We start from the raw sequence: 21,516 nt of genomic DNA on the forward strand, positions 1-21,516 counted from the left end.
TTTTGTGTGTATGCCTGTATGAAAAGAATTAAAGCAATATATTCCACATCAGGGATCTAAGAAGCAAAGCTCCTAGTCAAAGTTGGAAAGTCCTCAGAGATCTGGAATAATAAGTTCTACAACAAACCCCAAAATACTATTTATTAGCATATACTGCCCAAATGTTTTTGCTCTGTATTGCCAAAATAACCTAATCCTGCTGTTTTCATTCAGAACACTGGAATACCACAAACTATCATATCTCTTGGTAAAATAGGACTGAAAAATGAGGATGTTAAAAAAAACTCGTATCAATACTTGGTCGGCCTTTTGAAGGTTCTGAAATGACAAAATTATCATTCCATTACCCTCAAGTTCAAAAGAGAGAGAACACACAAGCACTTGGTATCATTTATCTATTTAATGTACCATGCTAGCCCAAATCAAATATTATTTTATATATGACTGTTGCAGACAACAGACCAGCTCCAGAACCGTAAAGCCTACAAATTTGGCATATAAGTTCCTTTTGGCTTCTAGGTGCTTGCTAAGAAAGGATTTGTCAAAATGACCATCACAACCTTAATATTTCTTATACAGTAATTAACATACTCTGATGCTAAGGAGTTCTACTCCCCCTCCCCACCAGCAAAGATTTCCATTCCAACTGCCAGTTGCCTTATATTAACATGCTCTGATGCTAAGGAGTTAGACATTCTACTCCCCCTCCCCACCTGAAAAGAACTCTGTTACCTCAATTCAAACAGGCAGATGTTCCACTCCTTCACTCAGGAGTAGTCTGGTTCTCTTTACAGTACTAATTGTCGGTACCTCACAAAAATGTCTACGCCTTCCACTTATGGAACTGCTTCTGGACTCAAGGCGGGGGGAGCGATATTCCCTTATGTGTTTCAATCACCGATCACCACTGAGCCAACGGATTGAACCGGAGTGAACTGGATTTCCCCTGCATTGCCCAATCACATAGTTTTGTCGTGAAGTACGGGTATCCAGCTAGTATATATATAATCAATGAAACCAATAAAAGATGGCAAGCAGAAGAGTCCAGATGAATGAAGCAAGGGGTCTCACCTGTCCTCACAAAAAGCCTGGGTGAGGATCCAGATGTCCGTGATTCTTCTAAATAGCACCAGAATGGAGGGCATCCCAAGTTTGGGATGGCAGGTGCCACTCTGAGGTCTGAATAGATGGAAATTATTTAATCAAAGGAAACCAGAGCATGCCAACCCTGCAAGTTTGAAAGAGTCAACAGATACGATCGACTATCAAGTAACCAGGCCTACTAATTATTATATATAATAGTGTAGGGTTGCTTTCAGTAAGAAACAAAGGAAAAAAAAAAACAAGAGTTGCACTGTCTTGCAGGAACTGAAAACCAGGGTCAAAATATAAAAGTTGCCAAAGCCATTTTAAGACCAATTCAAGGATCAGCTGAATCTATTTATATTTGGAGTTGGTTGGTTGGTTTTAATCCACAATTTTGGCTGGCGAAGTTCTAGTGCTTTTCATTCCAAGAACTCAGTCTACCATGACACACACCAAACATCCTTCTTAAATTCATCATGTGAGACTAGAATGCCATCAAGGGAATGCTCAATATTTCCAACTTTACCCTGCTTTTAACTTTTTGGGAACAGCCACCATCAGTAAGGTCAATCATAGATAACAAAATAAAGGCAGAACTAAATATGTGGGATGAGCTACAGAAAAACCTCTTGCTTATGAAAGAGAAAAATTCTAATAAAATTAAGAGTGCAATTTAGAAGGGCGGCAGTTACGTCTAAACTGGATTTGGGCTTGACTATTATTTTCAATAATAATTGAAATATAAGCGACCATAGTTACATTGGTTAACTTTTTACATTCAACTAGCCTTAATACAATAGGCTTAACAATATAGGCTACCCACATTGTATCACATCGTCTGGACACTCAAAATTACTGAACTTATTTAATAATCAGGGTTACCAACTGATGTAGTTTATGCCATTGGGTATAATTTAGATGGTTAGAATTTGCACACAACACTCTTCAAACAGAACACAAAAGACCTGTTCTGGCATTTCATTTAATTAGAATCTTGGATCCCCACTGCAAGAATGTGTGTGTGTGTATATATATATATATATATATATATATATATATATATATATATATATATATATATATATATATATATATATATATATATATATATATATATATATATAGAAAGAAAGAGTTTATTAATGTCTTAAATCAAACTATTATTCAGATTTGCATAATGAAGTTTACAACAGTCTTTTTTAGTGATGAGAAAGCAACCTCCACAAAAATTTTAAATGTTAAAAATCCAGACCTAAATTCACACCCAATGTGAATTCCTACTACTTAGAGTTGGCAGTTAAATACTGCTTATGGACAAAAACAACCTATTTTTACTTTATATGCATCCAAAAATCTACACCATTACTGAACTATTGTAACTTTGATATTCATTCTAGATGACAACATGTCTTTCAAAGAAGAAAAAGAATGAAAAAATAAAATTATATCACTGGACGGTTGATGTCATAGTGATGTGGTCCATGGTGAAGCTGTTAGAATGCATTATTGCAGGCCAATTCTGCCCATAGGAAGGAGTTTCAACCTAAGTAAAGAGTTACTGAGCCTTCCATCCATTCGAGGTCGATAAAATGATGATCCAGATTGTTGGGGGCAATATGCTGACTCTATACACCTGCTAAGAGAGTGCTGTAAAGCACTAAGAAGCGATATATACATCTAGGTATTATTGCTATTGCTATTCCACACATAATAATCAAACAAGTAAGAAAAAAATCAGCAAACTATGTCAAAGAAAACTCTATTCATGTTTACTTCAGCATCTGTGTAATAACGTATGGAAATAAATGAATAAAAACTGTGGTTTCCCTTTTGCAAGAATCTTTAAACAAACCTTTCAATAATGATTGTCAATCAAAGCCAAAGCTTGCTATTGAATCATTTTTAAAGTATTGATTGACCACACATTTTTCTTTCCCATAATCAATGTAATTACAATTACATTATAGCTATCATTCCAGCAAGACTCTTATAATCTATTCATTTATAGATAATATGTGAAATCAAACAAAGAAATATGAGATAGCATAGCAAAAGATAATTCATTTTAATATGTTTTACTTATTATCATTTTAATACGATAATACATTTGAATACTTCAATAATATGTTTCAATCGTTAACGTATTAACGGGGAAGAGATACTGAGCTTTTCTCAAGTATCAAGTTAGAATTAATAAAAGTTGGTATCTTTTACATATTTTAGACTGCAACTCTCACATTTCTATGACAATGATGATGCTAATTCAGATAGATGGCTATTTAGAATCATAATCTCTAAACAGCTTGTTCTAATTAAAATTGGATATTGGAATTTTTTGAGAAAATATGGTTAAAACTCACTACAATTTGTTAATGAAATAGGCTAAATTGATTAAAATTTGACATAAAACTTTTTTTTAATATCACCTTGCAAGATAATGAGGCACACCAACAAGAACATTGTTCAAGATAGTTATCCACATTGTTACTGTGGAGGAGGTAGCGGAAACTTAGCCAGGGGAACCCTTCCATCATATCTTTAGTAATATTGTATCATACTGGAACTGAAGGAATGTGAGTACAATGGGTGATACCTAAATTTGATTAAATAAATAAATGAAGTTCACCTTTGGTGCTCTGTCTTCTAAATTCTAAATTACCGAGATACATTCCTAGGGATTTTGAATTCTTCTTCTTGTGCCATATCCATTATCGGACATTGGCGATCATTTTGCCAATCCTATTTTTGTCAACAGCCGCATGAAAAAGTGCTGCTGAGTTTTGTCCAAACCAGTCCCTTAGATTTTGAAGCCATGATGATCTTCTTCTGCCTGGACATCTTTTGCCTTCAATTTTTCCCGGGAGGATTAAGTGAACTATGCCATATTTTTCTGGTGTCGCATCACATCACAGGAATTTTGAATAGCAACTTCCATTTATCTTATTTACATCTGGATCACCCAGTGTTTATTGTTAAATATTTCTATGGTATAAGTGATATAATTTACAGGACTTGCAGGACTGATAGTAGTTGTAGAAGACAAATTTGTTGCAGAAACTCACACTGCAGTACAAAAACTGTAGTTTAAAAAAATCCAGGCTTATACTTGGCTGAGAGTACTGTTTTTGTAGGATGCAAAAGACATTAGGAGGGAAAAAAGCTTTTAAAGATCTTCTGTTCAATAAATCTGAGCTGTAATAAGATACAAAAATAGATCTTACATTTTCATATGTCAGCTCTTATTACGCCTCTTTGCACAACTCCTGCATGTGTCAATATACCCTGTCTCAAAAAAGGCCTTTCTGATCTATTTTTAAAAAGCGGAATTGGTCAGGAGTTCATGCAATGCTTCTTGACCTAATGTTATTTTTTATGTTTTTTAAAAAAACCATTTACTCAATAAATTTAAAATCCACACTGACCACTTCCTAATATTCCAATAGTAACCAACATTACTCATTAGTGTATTATTTTAAAAAATCCTAAAGTATAAATAGCAATAGCATTTAAATTTATACACCGCCCTATAGTACTTTACAGCACTCTCTCTGGTAGGTATACAATGTAAGCATATTGCTCCCAACAATGTAGGTCCTCATTTTACCGACCTCAGAAGAAGAAAAGGCTGAGTCATCCTCATGTCCTGTCAATATCAAACAGATTGTGCTAAACATAAAATACGCACCTTGTACGTCTATGTAACTGCAACACTAGTTCCTAGATGGCTTCTGTCACCTTTAAAGCTTTACAGGGCATGAGACCAGGTTACATTTAGGACTACCCTTCCTGGATGATTTCTGCCCACCCCAACAGATCTGATAAAGTGAGCATTTTCTGGATCCCCTTGGTGGAAGTGTCATTTGGTGGGACCTGAAGAGCATGCTTTGTCTGCCAGGGTGCCTATGCTATAAGAATAGCCTACATAGACCTGAATAGTTCTAATTATACTGGCCTTTTTAAAGCTATTTAGGTCTGACTTTTACCCAAAACATTGGGTCCAGGATATTAAAGACGGAACTCTGGCATGGATATATAAATAAGGTAAAGGTAAAGGTTCCTCTCGCACATATGTGCTAGTCATTCCCGACTCTAAGGAGCAGTGCTCATCTCTGTTTCAAAGCCGAAAAGCCAGCGCTGTCCAAAGACATCTCCATGGTCATGTGGCCGGCATGACTAAATGCTGAAGAGGAGCGGAACACTGTTACCTTCCCACCAAAGGTGGTTCCTGTTTTTCTACTTGCATTTTTATGTGCTTTCGAACTGCTAGGTTGGCAGAAGCTGGGACAATAACGGGAACTCTCTCCATTACGCGGTGCTAGATATTTGAACTGCCAAACTGCTGACTTTTCTAATTGACAAGCTCAGCGTCTTAGCCATCGAGCCACCGCGTGCCTCAAATATATATAAATAGTCCATAGTTAATTACTGTAATTAAAACTCCATTGCTAGGTAACACGGCACACTTAGCTGCCGACCATATCATGTGTGGTTAAGCGCGATGTCAATGCGACCTCTACTAGCAACTTATTGCTTGTTTCTGCATTCACTTTGCTGATTGGAAGTCAGCTATGAAGGTTGCAAATGGCGATCAAGTGACTGAGGAATGCTGCAGCTTTTGGAATTGTCTGCTGCTTGACAAATGCCTAAATTGTCAGGACCAGTCCTAATTGTTCGAAGTTATGATGGTGGTGTACAAGGAGACTTATGACCAGCCATAATCTGAAGACCGCTCACAAGTTCCAACCACTTGTTCACCACCATCATAACTTTCAACATTCACTGAACAAGTGATTGCTAAGCAAAAACTATTTGTACTGTATGACCGGTGATTTGGATAGGTGAAAGGGAATACAAATTGGATAAACTAAATAAAGAAAACACGAATGGAGTTTTACCAGATAATAAACTAATGGTCAAGACTTTAGTTTACTCTAGCCCTTTGAAATATACTATATGAATATCTGAAGTGGGACATTAGAACAATTCTTGGTGAACAGAATGTTTTGGCGAAGGTCAAAACCTGAAGTGGACGTTGATACTACCTTTCCACTATGCTTCCCACCATCTAAGCGTTTTACAATTTCATCCTTCTTCAAAGGTAATGTTGTATCCAGGTTTACAAGCCCTCCAAACTTCTAAAACATGCCACAGAATAAGTGACAACTAAACTTTCAAAGTACATGCAAAGATTTGTGCATACCTGTTATAAAAACTCCCATGCCACTATTTCAAAATACATATGCAACATTCTTTTCCTCGGGGAAACAGTGTGCAAATTCTCCTTTTAAAAGGTCATCTGTATGAGTCACACATTGTTTCTTGCCTTTTCTAAGAACATTGACTTACATAGTTTTTAAAAATGTTGCCTTACCTTGTCTGCAGGGTTTCAAGCAGTTTTCAAAAAACAAAACAAAAGGATATAAAAATTAATAGCACAATTTCACTATTTTTCACCAGGGCTTCCCACAGTAGAAAGAGCAACATTAATCATCTCTTTCCACCTGAAAATCTATCTCTGAATGAAGTGAATTGTACCTACTAAAATCTACTCAGTTAAAATTAAAGGTTGGCATTCTAAAAAGATACAGCAGAATAATTACATCCCTTTATTTCAGTCTTTCCATATAGTGTTATAGATAGAGTGCTCTGAGGCAGAAAGTTAAACTCTAGTTTAGCGAGATATGAATTAGCTGGGATATCTGTCACTATTTATAAAGTTTTTTTCTTTTCCAATTTTTGCTGTGCTGTTTCATTTAGACAGACAAGCAGGAGTAGTACTCTTCACACAAGCTACCTTGTGAAGCTACTTCATCTTGATAGTTTTGTTTTGTTTTATCAAATCTTGGATGAGACAGAAACATTCCAGAATATCATTTCCAAGGACCCAGAAAGGAGGCCTTTTCAGCCTCAGCACCTGCCATGGGAATTTGACATACAGTGAGATGCTAAAACTTGCATGAGGCAATTGTTAAAATTTGAGAAATTTCATGAGGTGGTTGAGAATTGAGCCTAATCGCTAGTCCTAGTCTGCCAATCTGTTGTTCAGCGGCTAATATAATATGGCGGCAGCAATGCAGCCAAGCAAAGCTGCTTCTTAAACATTTACCATTGCACTGCTGACCATTACCCAGAGATGAGATTGTCTAGTGGTTTCCAGAAGTCTTATGTATAATGTAATTTCTATAATACAGCATATGCACTCATAAATGTGCATAATATAACATTTGTAAGTACTTGTTGCAGCGAAATTGAGTTTTTGCAAATTCTGGTAAATGGTAAATGTTATTTTATCTCAATTTCAAAATTAATTTTAAACAGGTCTTTTCAGCTGTGTGAATAATACGGTAAATGTTATGTTCACTTTTGAGTATATATAAATTCATAAATATATATGAATCTTGTTATTACATCTAGCATTGAACCATGTCTTCCTTAATTACTTTTGTGCAATAAACTATCAATAATTTTTGATCTAGTCCTTGCGTAAGTATTATGCGATCTATTTTTCAAACAGAGATACATTAAATAACCAACAATTATTAAGTCTTTCTTATTTGTTTTGCAACGTTCTTTTCTAATTAAGAATCTAATTAAATTTGCAGCAATTAAAATGAAAGAAAAAATGCTATTGTATGGAAACAGAAGTAAAATCATACACAGCCCAGATATCTGTTGTTTTAATTTATTTGAGAAGCATGATTTATCTTTTTTATTAATCAATTTAATTGTAAAATTTAGAAACCACCCATGTCACTGAAAAAACAACTGTGACAATTTAAGGAAGTATTTTTTATGAGTGCTGGACAAGAACCTGGGGCTCCTGGTGGGGAAAACATGTGGGTGCCCCCAATGAAAATATGTCCCTTTGCAGAACCAAGGAAATGTACCTTCTTTGTTGTAGCGCTTGCCTTTGGAACACTGTGACTCTAAAGATTAGACTAGTCCCAACATGCCAATTCTTCAGAAAAATTTAAAAACTTGGGCGGGTTCTAAGGCATGGCGATAAGTCAATAGATTAGTTGGACTCTATGAGATGTTCTTTGATTGTAGATTGGATTCTGCCTTGTTTGTCGTTATAAATGTTAAATATTGCAGTTTTGCTATTTATTTTCTATTTTTCTTTTCTATATTATTGGCTTTGTAGTGTCATTGCAGTAAGATGGGCGGCCATGTAAATCGAATAAATAAAAATAAGGTGGTTATGCATTATGCATTTATTATGTTATGATATATTTTTATAGTTTATGCGTTATTATATTTTAGATTCAGATTCTGCATTCATTCAGGAGATCAGATAAGTATACACATTATCCCTTCCCTCTTCTTCTTTCCCACAATCACCATTTTGAAAGTATGTAGGACTGAGAGTGAGTGAATGGTCCAAATGGTTCAAAAGGATGAAGCTATATAGGTAGCCAACCAGATTTAACTTAGTAAAAAGTTTGAACCCAATGATTAGTTTGGAAAGCCCTCAAAATTTTGCCATCATTTGTAGCCATGCCTAAAGGTTAGGGCTTCAGTTCCCCTGATCTGAAACTAAGACAACAGCTATCCAACTTGGAACTTTCAAGATATTTTGGTTTTTTTCCGCCAAATTGTTTGGAAAACTGGCCATGCTGCCTGGAATGTGTGAGAACCCTAAACTCCCTACATCAGCAGAGCATCAAACTGGAGAAAGTGCAAGTTTTGCTCCGATGCTGCTGTCAAATCTTCCCTGCAGATATGAAAGACACAATTACACAATATCTGAAAGGAGATTATCAGCTTGTTTTAGATAGCTAGATATTGCAGTTATTCTGTTATGGTTTTAGAAAAAAATAATTTCACATTCTCCTTCAGCAGAAACTTACTAGTAATGATCCATAAACAAAATCATTTTTGGAGTAGTTATTGGTATGTAGATATACAAACCATGTTACTAATTCTTATCAAATATATTGACATGAGAAACATAGTTATTAGCGATGGGAACACAGTAGTCATTAAGTATATCGGAGAATGTGTTCACGTAGAAAAGTATAGACTACTGCTACTGTGAATAAACAAATACTGCAAAGAATACAACATTAGGAAATCAGGGGATATGTTAGTGATTTTCAATATAAGATTTTATTTCCTAGTTCTAAGGGACAGCTACTTATCTTTAAAAACTTTTAAAAAATTAGAACTCTCGCAAACACTAAAATTGCTCCACATTTAATAGGATCTTATTTAGTGAACATGAAACAAATGATGCTTTCAGAATAATCGCATTTGATTGTTTACAGGAACAATATGTGAGGTTTTTTTTAACATAAAGAGCAAAAGGAGAAGCAGCAGCATTCATTCAATAATATTTATACCATATCAGCATGTATATGTGTAGTTACTATGATTCTACTAAGTACACCTGTGTATAAAAAGGGGTTAAAAAGAAGAAAGAAGAAAAAGAAGAATATGACACAGCCCATTATTAAGATACATATGTACATGTTATTTAATGTCATTTTGATGTCACTAAAAGAAAGAAGAATGAAGGAATAAGAATATTTCAGAGAAGCACCTGCTATTCCTTGGGATCCTTCCTGAAAAGAAGACATGTATTATAAAAGAAATAAGAAAAGCACATAAAGAACATATTTTTTTTGAAAATTCATTTTAAAAAAGTTCTGTCACATAAATATGGTAGCCCACTTCTGGAAATTCCATATATTCAAAGAGTCTTCAATTAGACAATTCATTGGATCACTTCCATTATAATTTCTAATTCCTGCATCCCCAATGCACTTCCTGAAGTCAGATAGTACTTGACAAGAGTTTACACTTTGCTTTCTTCTTCCTTAACAATTTTACTTGTGATTTTAGCTTCTTTCTTTTTTCTAAGACTCAGTTTTGCAGTTTTTGGTTTCCTTTAGTTAGGATGTGGTTTTAATTTTAACAATGACGTAAGAATATATTGTGTAATAATTATTTTTAATTGTTAGCTCATCCAAAGTTAATGGAAAAGTTTGGGGGAGCAGCAGGGGGGAGAAAAGAAAGCAAAGTTATTTGCAAATTTACTGTGAATAACAAATAAAAATTTAAATTATCAGAATCTTCAGTCAGATTTTTTTTCATTAGCAATTTATAACATTATCCAATCATCGTTATGTCAAAAGAAGTGTAGTAAGTACAGTTATTTTAAGCACTTTAGTTATGACCTGATAAAAGTTATAAATGCTATATATAAGTCAATAGTATGGAAATGATTAGTGTTCCATAGATAATCTCCCCCCAAAAACTGTTTTGATTTTTTTAACAAAATAAAACAAAGCCAATTTTATCTTAGTTACATGGAAGACAATCAAATTCAGCAGAATTATTGAATAAATGAATATTAACAAAAACATTTGTTTTAAATTAAAAATTGTATTACATTTTAGGCAGTTTTCCTCATACAAGTTTAAGGATTTAAATCGCACTGCACTCCTTGGGAGTGACTTTTGAGATGTCATGCATAAGCTTACTCTGCATAAAATATTTGCATAAAATATTCACTGTCATCCCCCCCCCCATTTCTTTTTAAGGACAACACAAATTATTGCAGCTGTATTATTTCTTTAGAGGCACTTACAGAAAAATAATGAAATGGATATTAGTTATTTTTGAGAAAAGGCCACTCAATAAAAATCATATACTACAAATTAGTACTTACATAGGGAATGAAATTATGAAACAACTAATTATTTTGCTCATTCTAAGCATTTGTTTCTTAGAAATTAAGTTCTGATTCATCTCTAAATATACAGTCATTTGCACAACTCTTGATACTAAAATCACAGTAGGATCATTCTTTATGTTTCAAAGACAAATTTTATCTAAAGAAACATATCTGCCTGAAAAATAAATTAACTAATTTTATAAAACACAATGTTTCATATTAGCATTCAAATTATATTAATTTGAAAAATGAAGTAAACATAAATTAAAAAGAAGACTACATATTTCTATATTAACAATCCAAATGATTAACTTGTTTTTTTTAAAGAAACTCATTTATGAATTTCATAACTGTGAAAACGCATGCAAAATTAATTCAGTGAAAACAGGAAATATTTCTGTCTTTGAGTTAACCTGGGTATTGAATTTCACTTTCAGAAACAGAAGCAACGCTTTATTCAAGTGCAATGAAAATAGTATACTTTCTGAATGTCACAGTAGAAATAATGCAAAACCAAGAAATCACAGAGAACCTATATGCATTGCCTAAAAAAGATTTTTAAAAAACCCAGTCATGTAAGGTCTATGTTAAAGTAAAACAATAGCCAGTTTTTTTTCTGAGTATAAATATTAGTCATTGTTTTAAGCATCTTATTCATCTAGAAAATGTTATAATCCATAATATAGTGCCATAATACTAACCTGATTGGAAATATCACATTCTTGACATAATGTTTTTTAAAAAAGTGCTGTTAACAAAATATCTTGCTGGGTGAAAGAGAAATTTGAATTCTATGCTGCTGACAAGTTAAAATCAAATTGTTCCATCTACAGGTAACATTTCAAAGGTTCCACGGCTTTGATGTAGAATCTGCAGCAGGGTTTTTCATTCCTCAACCAATCACTCCTGTCACTTACATTCCATTTGCCAAATAGTAAAGATTTTATTAGTCATACTCATGGCATGCTTCCAAAGGCAGAGAAGAAACTCCCAAAGAAAACAAAGAACAAAAATCACTCCTCTATACATAATAAGCAGAAACGCTTTCCCACCGTGATTCGCTGGTAGAGCCTCATCATTTAAAATGAGCATGGCCAGCAAAAGGGCTACAGCGCAGGCTCATGACTGAATTTATGATCTCACTGAACAGGAAAATGCTACACACACACACACACACACACACACACAGCTTTACAAACACAAGCACACACATACGCACATTTAGCACACAGTCCAGTTCAGCAATTGCAAATCACACAACATTTTTTTTAAAAAAGCAATGTAAGGAAACGTTGTTTGTCAATCTATTTATTGCATGGGGATCATATGTGCATCAATTGAAGAAAGTAGATGCAATTTTTAAAATTGCAATTCTTTTGTTTTCCTCTTACACTTCGGTTGCAAAGTTTGGAAACAGGATTCTAATGGTTTCAAAGGAGCACGTGTTGAATCTAAACAAAAGATACAGAGGGGGGAGAAAGGAGAGAGAGAGGGAGAGAGGGAGGAATGACTATAAAAAAATAATCCCACGTACAGGATTTTAATCTGGATTCTCCTTGCTTAATAATATTTTTTCCTTAAAATGTTTAGGAAAATGTGTGATCTTAACGTTTTATATTCTTATTTCCCTGGGATGAAGCCACACAATAGGATTTCTTTTTCGGAGTAAGTATCTGTATTATCAGGCTGCAGGAGTTATAGCAGTGATACCCCTTCCCAATAGAGAGCTCTATAAAAAGCCCTCTTTCAGAGAAGTAATTATATCTCTAAAATCCAATAATCTTTATTTAAATAGCTTTACTACCTCCAAATGGAATTCTTTTTTTTTCAAAGTAGCATTTGTTAATATCAACAGTCTGAAACCTTAAACTGCTCCAAAAACTGTAGTGTGTGTATAGGCACCCTATTAATTACTGACAACAGGTGCAAAAGATAAGAGTTAACAGTCAGAACAATCTGAAAACATTACGGACATTACCGTCCTCAATGGAAAAAAAAATACAATTATAATGAACAGAAGTGAATGGGTATGATAAAAAAAGGCAAGGTTTTTGTTTTCCTCTCAGGATTCCAGAAAACCTAGGTGAATAAGGGAAAAAATAGGTTGGCATGTTCTAATTTTCATACATTCAAAAGGCTTTCCGAAGAAGAGAGATTCTATGTTGGCATAGCCACAAACGTTGTACAATCTAGAACCCAAATTTATCAAGAAAGGCTGTACTTAAAAACTCAAGGAAATGCCAAATGTGCCTCTCTCCTCTGGTATAACGTATGTTCCAGAGAAAAAAGCAGAACTGTACACTCAAGCCCATTCCCCACCTTGTTATGGCTCCCAAATAAAGGTCCGAATGGACTATAGCTAGTGTTGAATTTAAATTTAATCTTTCATTTGGGGACAATTGTAAAAATAAAAAATACTAGCGAGAGTGGGCTCCTCCTGATGCTCCTGTCTGGCACCAATTCTTTCCCTTCAATGCCATGTACAAGGCCGCCTCTTTAGATATTTTTAATACCGCCTTTATTATTTTTATAAATAATTTAAGATGGCAAACATTTCTCTTCCATTAAGTGGATCCTATAATCCCCTCAGTCAGTGTTTAAACTTTTTTTTCCGCCAAGGACCACTACCCACTTTTTAAAATTATGGAGGAGCCCAAAAGAAATTTTGTTTGTATGGGTTATATTTATTGATAACGGCTGTTTTAAAAATTAAGACACAATCGTTTCCGCTACCGCTTCACACCACTCTTTGAGAGGATTTTAATATTGTGTTATTTTTCAACATAGGTTGGCAAATAATTTTGATTTCTCAGATCCCTCAGAGGTCTCAGGACTACACTTTAAGAATCATTCTCTAGCACATATATTCTTTGGTAAAATTAAAAGGATATCCATTCTGTATATACCAGGTTGTTACAATTTTATGTTCAAGTCAGGCGTATTTATAAATTCCATCTATACTTTTATTTACGTCCTTCTATGTATTCATATTTTGAGCTGAGGGTTTAATTTTTTTAAAACTGAAAAAAATGTCTGCATGTATGTCTGCTTCATATTTTCATATCTGAAGAAAAGACATCTTTTGATCAATGTACAATTAAAGTGTATATTTTAATCTTTATCTTGATTATTTTAAGAAACTATTATTAAGGGAATTCCCAAATTTGGAGAAAACAAGGTCAAGCAGAGGCTTCTAGAGTCCTCTTCTGCCACTACCACACAGCAGAAGTACAGAGCAGGGAATACACAAGCAGAGACAGCTTAAACTGGGTCAGTGGATTTACTGAATTATTTTGTGCAGGGGGGGGGAGTGTCCTCTACCGACGTATTTTATTGAATGAAGTACTGTCACTGCGTAAAAACCCATAGCCTAAGAAGAAAGAGATGAGAAGAAAAGAACCTATGCAGATTTGACCAACAAGCTATTGTACACCAAAGATATTGAGGTAGAAACAAAATGTGGAAAAGTATTTTTTTTTGTACTAGACAATGGACAAAGTGCCTTTATCTGCAGCCACTAATAGGTCTTTGCAAATCATCGAATAAGGCATTTTGCATGTGAGTGATCCACCCCTCTGGAGTCGCTGAGACACCTGATTTATGCATCAGAACTTCAAAGCAGCTATACCAAACAGCTGTGGCCAATTCAGTTTCATAGCAATCCAGAGGGGCCCTTCACTCGCAAGTAAAGCACCTTAACAAATAATTTGCACAAGCCTACCTATTACTGCTATTGCTGATAGTATAAACAGTATTCTTTGAACCCAACATTTATCTTAGGTGGCCTCATACCTGATGTATGCCCTTGTATTTGCTGTCAATAGGTTGCAAATATCTTAGCTATGTAATTACGAATTAATCAAAAATCATTCTAATACATTGAGATATTTAGCTATCTACAAATACGTACGGTCAATCAACCCGAAGTCTGTCAAATCAAGATGAAACAATCTCATCTTAGCAGAAGCCAATGTGCAAAAGCCAATGTGCTCAAGCAGATGACAGGTCTTTACGTTACTATCGCTTTTTGTAGTCAAGCTAGTGGGAAGTAAGGTTAGTGTCCAACTCTTCAAGTATCTCTTCAGCATAGAAAGAGACTGTTGTCTGTCTGTCTGTCTGTCTGTCTGTCTATCCACTATGTCATCCAACCAAACCCAATGATCATTAGAATAAAATGCACCTGCAAATTAAGTGTACTCAAACTTGCTTGATGTTCTATGCAAACAAGCATCTATTTAAGTCAATTCTTTATTCCACTTAAGCCTTCAAAAATAACATTTCAAATTGTCTATCTGCATCATGCAAGATAGTAATAGGAAATAAGAGAAAAGAGCGAATTCCGAAGCATGAATCTGGAACCAAGACTTTTGTCAAATTTTGTGTACTGATTATGGAAGTATTTATTGGTATTGTTATTGTATATTTAGGAAGAATCTACATGTATTATTATTATTAGTAGTAGTAGTAGTAGTAGTAGTAGCAGCAGCAGCAGCAGCAGCAGCAGCAGCAGCAGCAGAAATAGTAGAAGTAGTAGTACTAAAGCAATAACTTGTTTTTTATTCCATTCAATTGTGTCTGATTCTCAGTCCCTGTAATTGTCTTGGCAATGCTTTTCAGAAGTGGTTTACCATTTCTTCTTTTCTAGGGCTGAGAGAAAGTGACTGGTCACCCAACTGGCTTTGTGCCTAAGGCGGACCAAAACTTCCAGTCTCTCAGTTTCTATCTAGCCCAATGCCTTCCTTAACCATTACACTAAATTAGGTCTTATAACAACATTACATATATCAAAAACTGTACTATTCGTTATATTCTTCTTTGTCTAGGCAAAAATTTGATAAATAGTTTTTTCTCCGCCCCTCCCTGCCTCTTCTCTTTCTCACACACACAAGAAAAAATCAAGACAAATAAAGATGATTTTTTTTTATTTTTCCCACCACAACATTAGGACTACACAGCTCTTAAGCAATCTGCTTAAGATAATGTCTTCCATTTACCAAAGTTGGGGGAAAATATATTGAAATGTTAGTTTAAGTCACCCTTTCTGTTTTACTTACAACTACTTACATCAAACGTTTCCAAGGGTTTTAAGCTGTGGAAACTGTTCCCAAATGGCAGCTAGGCTTTTAAAAAAAAATCTAAGAACAAGGCCTGCCTTTTCTGTGGTACCGCAGAAAAATTGCTATGGATGCTCCTGATTACATTTTTTTTGCCCCTTTTCTTTCACAAAATCCCATTAGATTTTTTCAAGTTCCATTAAACTTTTGGAATAATCCTGCTGTAGTCGTAGCTGCAAAAGAACAAAGTTTCTATGTAGGAGAAAAGCCAATAGATAACAATAAGTTTATTATTAGATGTATTTGCTCAATAAAGGATGGATCAAACTTAGTAAGAACCACAAATCCAGATACTAGATTATTTCAATATTAGTATTTCTGGATCTTTAACCAATCTTACTATCATAATTCTATTGATATGTAATTGCTGTGGCTAATATTCTTATTCTCTTAAGAAAATGTTCCATGCAAATATGATACTATATTGCTATGATAATACATAAACATGATTTAGAACAGTAATTCCCATTCAATAGCCCTTATATGATACTGTAAATCTCTTTATTAGAGAATCACCTATTGCAAATCTGCATGGTTTCTCCATTTAAATGGCCATTTGGTGTTATAACAATAAGCCAATTTTTTTTTTATTAGCAAAGATTAGCCAGTTCAAATAAATGAGTCAATATTAATATATTTATTATTAATATATTAAGTATGGTTTTTTTAATATCATAACATCTTCTCTTTTTTAAAGAAATTATTACCCAAAATACAATCATATTATACTGCATTCTCCTGAACATTTTACACATGAAGTTTAGCACACTGTAATAAAGCTATAGAAAAAATACTATCAAACCAATTTTCTGGAAGGATTGTTTCAAGAAAGGATATTATTGAATGCTATTTCTGTTTTGTGGAATTTGAAACTGCATATACAATTTTGCATCAACATCAAACTGAATAGCAGACAGTATGATATAAACTATTTTAAAAGGGGGGAAATCACAATTTTTCTGCCTAAATGATATTTCAAACACCTTTGCTATTTTCCTTCTTGCTTAGCAAGTAAGATAAGGAGTATATTTATTTATCTTACAAATATTTCTTCTATTTCATGGATGATTTTATGGATTTATTATAATTTGCTTTGGTATTTGAACCCTGTTCCAAGTAGCAAGTATAAATCAATTTATTTTAAAACAGTGATATTAATTAATAAAAGAGGAATATTTTATTGATTTAGTTCCTTATACCAAATGGAGTAGTCAATATTGATAGAAATATGCTTATTAGTCATAATTCAATACTTTTACTTTTCCATTAACTTTAATTTCTGTATTTATTAAAACAATAAAAGGTTTGCTGCTGTATTTTAAATGTTTAGCAATTGGATGTCACGTTTAATTACGTTTTACATTAATTTGTCAGTTAAATTTTAATTAAAAATGAAATATTAAGCATTCACGTTGCATTTGTATGCAATAAATCTAATGAGAAAGAATACTGAATTTACAAAATTCAAAAAAATATAGCATTAAATTACACTAATAAAAATCATGTGTTTTAATGAAGATAAAAAAATCATTTAACAATATTACCCTGACTCATAATTGTTTTCCAAATATTATTTATAATTATTGTCAACTATTGTAACCGAAGTAAAGAGTTAATACAATTACATTTAAAACAACTTACAACACCTGAGAGAGCAGCCTTTGCCCTGAGTTAGAGGTAATGTGCTAATCTTTTTAAGATTATATGTGGCAAGACACTGTCCACCATAAAAAATATGCCTATAAAAATATAGTCTTCCACTCTCTGGCATGTTTCCACATAAACAGTTATAATCTGAGTGATATAACAAAGAATGCTATTAACAAACAGAAACTGCATTTATGCTGGAGAGAGGGAAATGTTTTATTCCCAAATAAAATGATTATTTAGATTATCATATATACAAGCTCCCTCTGCAGGTAATGTGGAGAGTTGGCAAAAAAAGAAAAAAAGAAAACTATGTAGGAAATGCAAAGTTTATCAAAAGAATTCAAACAAACTGACAATATTTTAGAAAATTCTGAAAGCTATTTCACTTCCATAAGCATTACCTGATGTCAGTAGGTCCTGAAGGAGGCATCCTGATTTTATTTTTATTTATTTATTTGCTCTCTTGGTGACTCTATACAGTTCAAAGCAGCTAAATTGGTTCTGCGCACCAAGATGCAAAAGTCTCTTTTCTGAAACCTCATAAAGTCTTTTATGGGTAAAAGTAAACCAACACCGGACCATCCTGAAATGGAGAGGACCACCCAAAACAAGTCATCACTTCCAGGCTAAATCATCTTCTTATCCAAAATAAACAAACCCAGCACTAGGGCTCTGTTTAATGTCCCTCTGTCACCTAAACCAAAACTGATTCCATTTGGGATTAACTCAGTGGCTCAAAGTTTAGCATCAATTACACTGGATACGAGAGTGCACATTTTAAGAAAAACAAGCTCATAATCTGAAAGGAGAACAGTATTTTGGGGAAAAGCTACCCGTTCTCATAAACTGTTTTTTTCCGCTCTCTTGCAAATGAAAGAGTTCTATTCTTTTACACAGAAGAAAAATAATTTCATTTTGTTTGATGTACATGTTATAACTATTGTCCCTATCTAATGATCGGTATAATTTCAATAAAATTCAATCATACTGCGCCAAAGGTGCTAGAGAAATCTAATGGAACTATAGTTAATAATCAATCCACACTACTGTTTGAATTCTCAAAGAGTCTATATTTTACCATAAAACTATAATATCACCTTTTTCCCAGATGAAGAATATTTCATTGCCTTTCTAAAAGAGATCAGTTCTTATCTCTCACACAATTTTATGTATTTCTATTGAATTCAATGAGGGTTTCCATGAGATAAACGATGTATTCTTATATAAACAGACCAGATTTTAGTTTATCTGTTTGGCATAATTTTTTCTATTAATCAGGAAATCACTTCCATTTAAAATTAACTTCTGACTTATAAAATTTCAATCTCAGCAGTCTGCATATAAATTACAGAAATAAGGACCAAACTCTAATATGGTTGGTAATGCAAACCATTACCAAAGAGGAGAAAAATAAAAGTTATTATCAAGTTTAAATAAAATAACATAGACAGAAAGAAGGAAATTTATATTTTAAATATAAAGAATATGGTAAAGGAAATATAGTTAAAGAAGATTATTAAAACAAATTCATGGGGTTTTCAGTGTCAAATTATAAATTAAATGTTTATTTTATTTTAGACAAGCATATCCAAAAAGGGACATTTCTAGTTGTTATTTTGGTTATTTGTTACTATTTGTCATGTACTGATTCTTTTTTACTACTTCCAAATGATGTGTTTCTGTGGATATTAGCAAAAAGTTAGTTAGTCACAATCACAATGTTGGACTGCAATCATGTAAGTCAGAACACTGAATCAAAATCACTGTGTAAGTTTAATAATCCAAAACATAGATCAGGAAAGAAGGACAATGTGCAATAATAAGGAAGGGGGTATAGATAGAACAGCCATTTCAAAAACAAATGAACCAGGTAGTATTTTTGAAAACCTTAATTAGTCTCCCATGCACAGTAAATATAAGCCAAAAGAGAAATGAACCATTCACTCTAAAAATTCTGTCTTTCTTTCCTAATGTTTTTGTTTTGGCCATCAGCAACACTGCATTTTCAATTGCTTTTCTGCAGGTGAGCAAGATTAACTTGAATACATCAGACAAATTTCTTCTATGTATACTAAGGTAGCGACAATGATTTCAAAAGACATTCATCTAGTACAGATATGTATACCCGACACTCAACGCAATCAGGTCTTGTCAGTCAGCGAAGAATATTCCATCAGCATTAAAATGCAATCACAGTTGTTGCTGAACCGTCCATGCCACTGAAAGGGCACGAAACAAAACTCTTAGGGAAAGTATGTTTTTGGGAATCAATTTTATTTCTCTAGTTCAAAAGGTCTCTATATCATTATTTGCATTGAGCCAACAAAATTCTTCCTTTAAACTCTGACAAATAGCATCAAGCTATGACATGTCAAAAATGGTAGACAATGACTGAGTCATATTAACAATCATGTTCTATCATGAAATCCGACTGAACTGCTTGCCAAAAAAATGCCACCCAACAACACTTTAAATGGAAAAGCAGAAGAATATGAACTTTGCTTTGTTTGTTTGTATGTATGTTGTGTGTATACTTATACAAATTTGGTGGAATCACTTCTGGTGGGTGGGAGTGTGGGAGTGTGTGTCAGAAATGCTTGGCATGCCAATAAAGATATCATTCCCTCTACAATTTCAGTTATGAGAGCCACTGCTTATCTAAGCAAAATAATGCAGAGAGCTACACAACAGAACAACAGCAAACTTGAGAAAACTCTGAGATTGCAGTAATGCAGAAAATTCTTTAGACTAAAATCCTTAAGGTGGGGGTGGGAATGGGGAGCAACTAATCTAAAAACAGCTCAGGAAGAGTGCTCAGTGACTAGAAAGTAATTCAAACGTAAAATAGAAAATCAATGATAGGGGGATAATGGCTCAATTCCTGAATACTTGCACTTCATACCACAACATTTCGTTATAGATCCTACTTGTAATTTTAGGCTAAAAATCTCTGATGTCTAATAAACCACTGGTCTACTACATAACTATGGGTTGAATTATGATTACTCAGTGGTCAAAACTAAGAATTATTTCCCTCTTCTGAGTGATTGCAATGACTACCTACTCTAAGTTATATAAAACCTTGCTCCAAAATCAATTCTAAACCCCACCTCAATTTAATTACCAACAATATCAGCCAAACAAGAAGAAATCAAACTATCCAAAGTAAGGCAGTCATTTCTTCACTCAACAGCAAAGAACAATTTTAGTAGTAAAGGAACTTTAAGTACTCTGTCAACTGAACAAAATAATAATCAAAAGGCAGTCACGATTCATACAAAAATACAGCAGACAGAAACTGCTGTGCCAAGATAGGCTGGATGCAAGACTGAATTTGCATCAAAGAAACAAACTGAATGGTAAAGATTTTAAAATACAGGAGGTGGCAACATGCTGAAAAGTTCCAATAAGCATTCTGGAAATGTTTATAGTACTCAAATTTTATTATCTAAATTTTCACAAATCATGAATCAAACTGGTGTAATTTTAATCTGTATGTCATGTCTCTGGTTTTTTATATATTGTATATATATTAATTGATCATACAGCAGGCTATAGTATCTTTGGTTAAAAATGATTATTTATTCACTGAAAATTAGCACATCCATAAATAAATGCTGGTGTTATAATAATTATTTCTGCGACTTGTTTTTCCCTGCTTTAAGAAAACTGAACTATTCAGAAAACAAATGGAAACATTTACCAGTCTTCACAATGTTATAAGAAGCTGAAGGTGGCAGCAGGGACAGGGCGTATATATTGTTAATAGTAGACATTTAGTGCAAACTTAGCCTAAGATCTCCATTTTTAAAATGAATGAAAAATATTGAAACATAGTTGCAAAATTAGCAAAAATGATATAAAAATTAAAAGGATGCTTTAGCCAAAAATCCTCTAAGCTAATGATAATTTATTTCATTATATTTGACTTAGGACCTTAATTCATATTTTATTTGAATTATCCTTTGTGCAAACTGTTGGCTGAAC

The 21,516-nt window shown here is 33.6% G+C and overlaps 1 protein-coding gene across 1 annotated transcript in view; it reads right to left on the reverse strand.

Annotated features, from left to right (window-relative positions):
* The window catches only part of ADGRL2 (adhesion G protein-coupled receptor L2), a 219,557-nt gene that overhangs the window by 189,454 nt on the left and 8,587 nt on the right, over positions 1-21,516 (reverse strand).

The sequence above is a fragment of the Thamnophis elegans genome, chromosome 5, assembly GCF_009769535.1.
Source record: "Thamnophis elegans isolate rThaEle1 chromosome 5, rThaEle1.pri, whole genome shotgun sequence".
NCBI classification, from domain to species: Eukaryota; Metazoa; Chordata; class Lepidosauria; order Squamata; family Colubridae; genus Thamnophis; species Thamnophis elegans.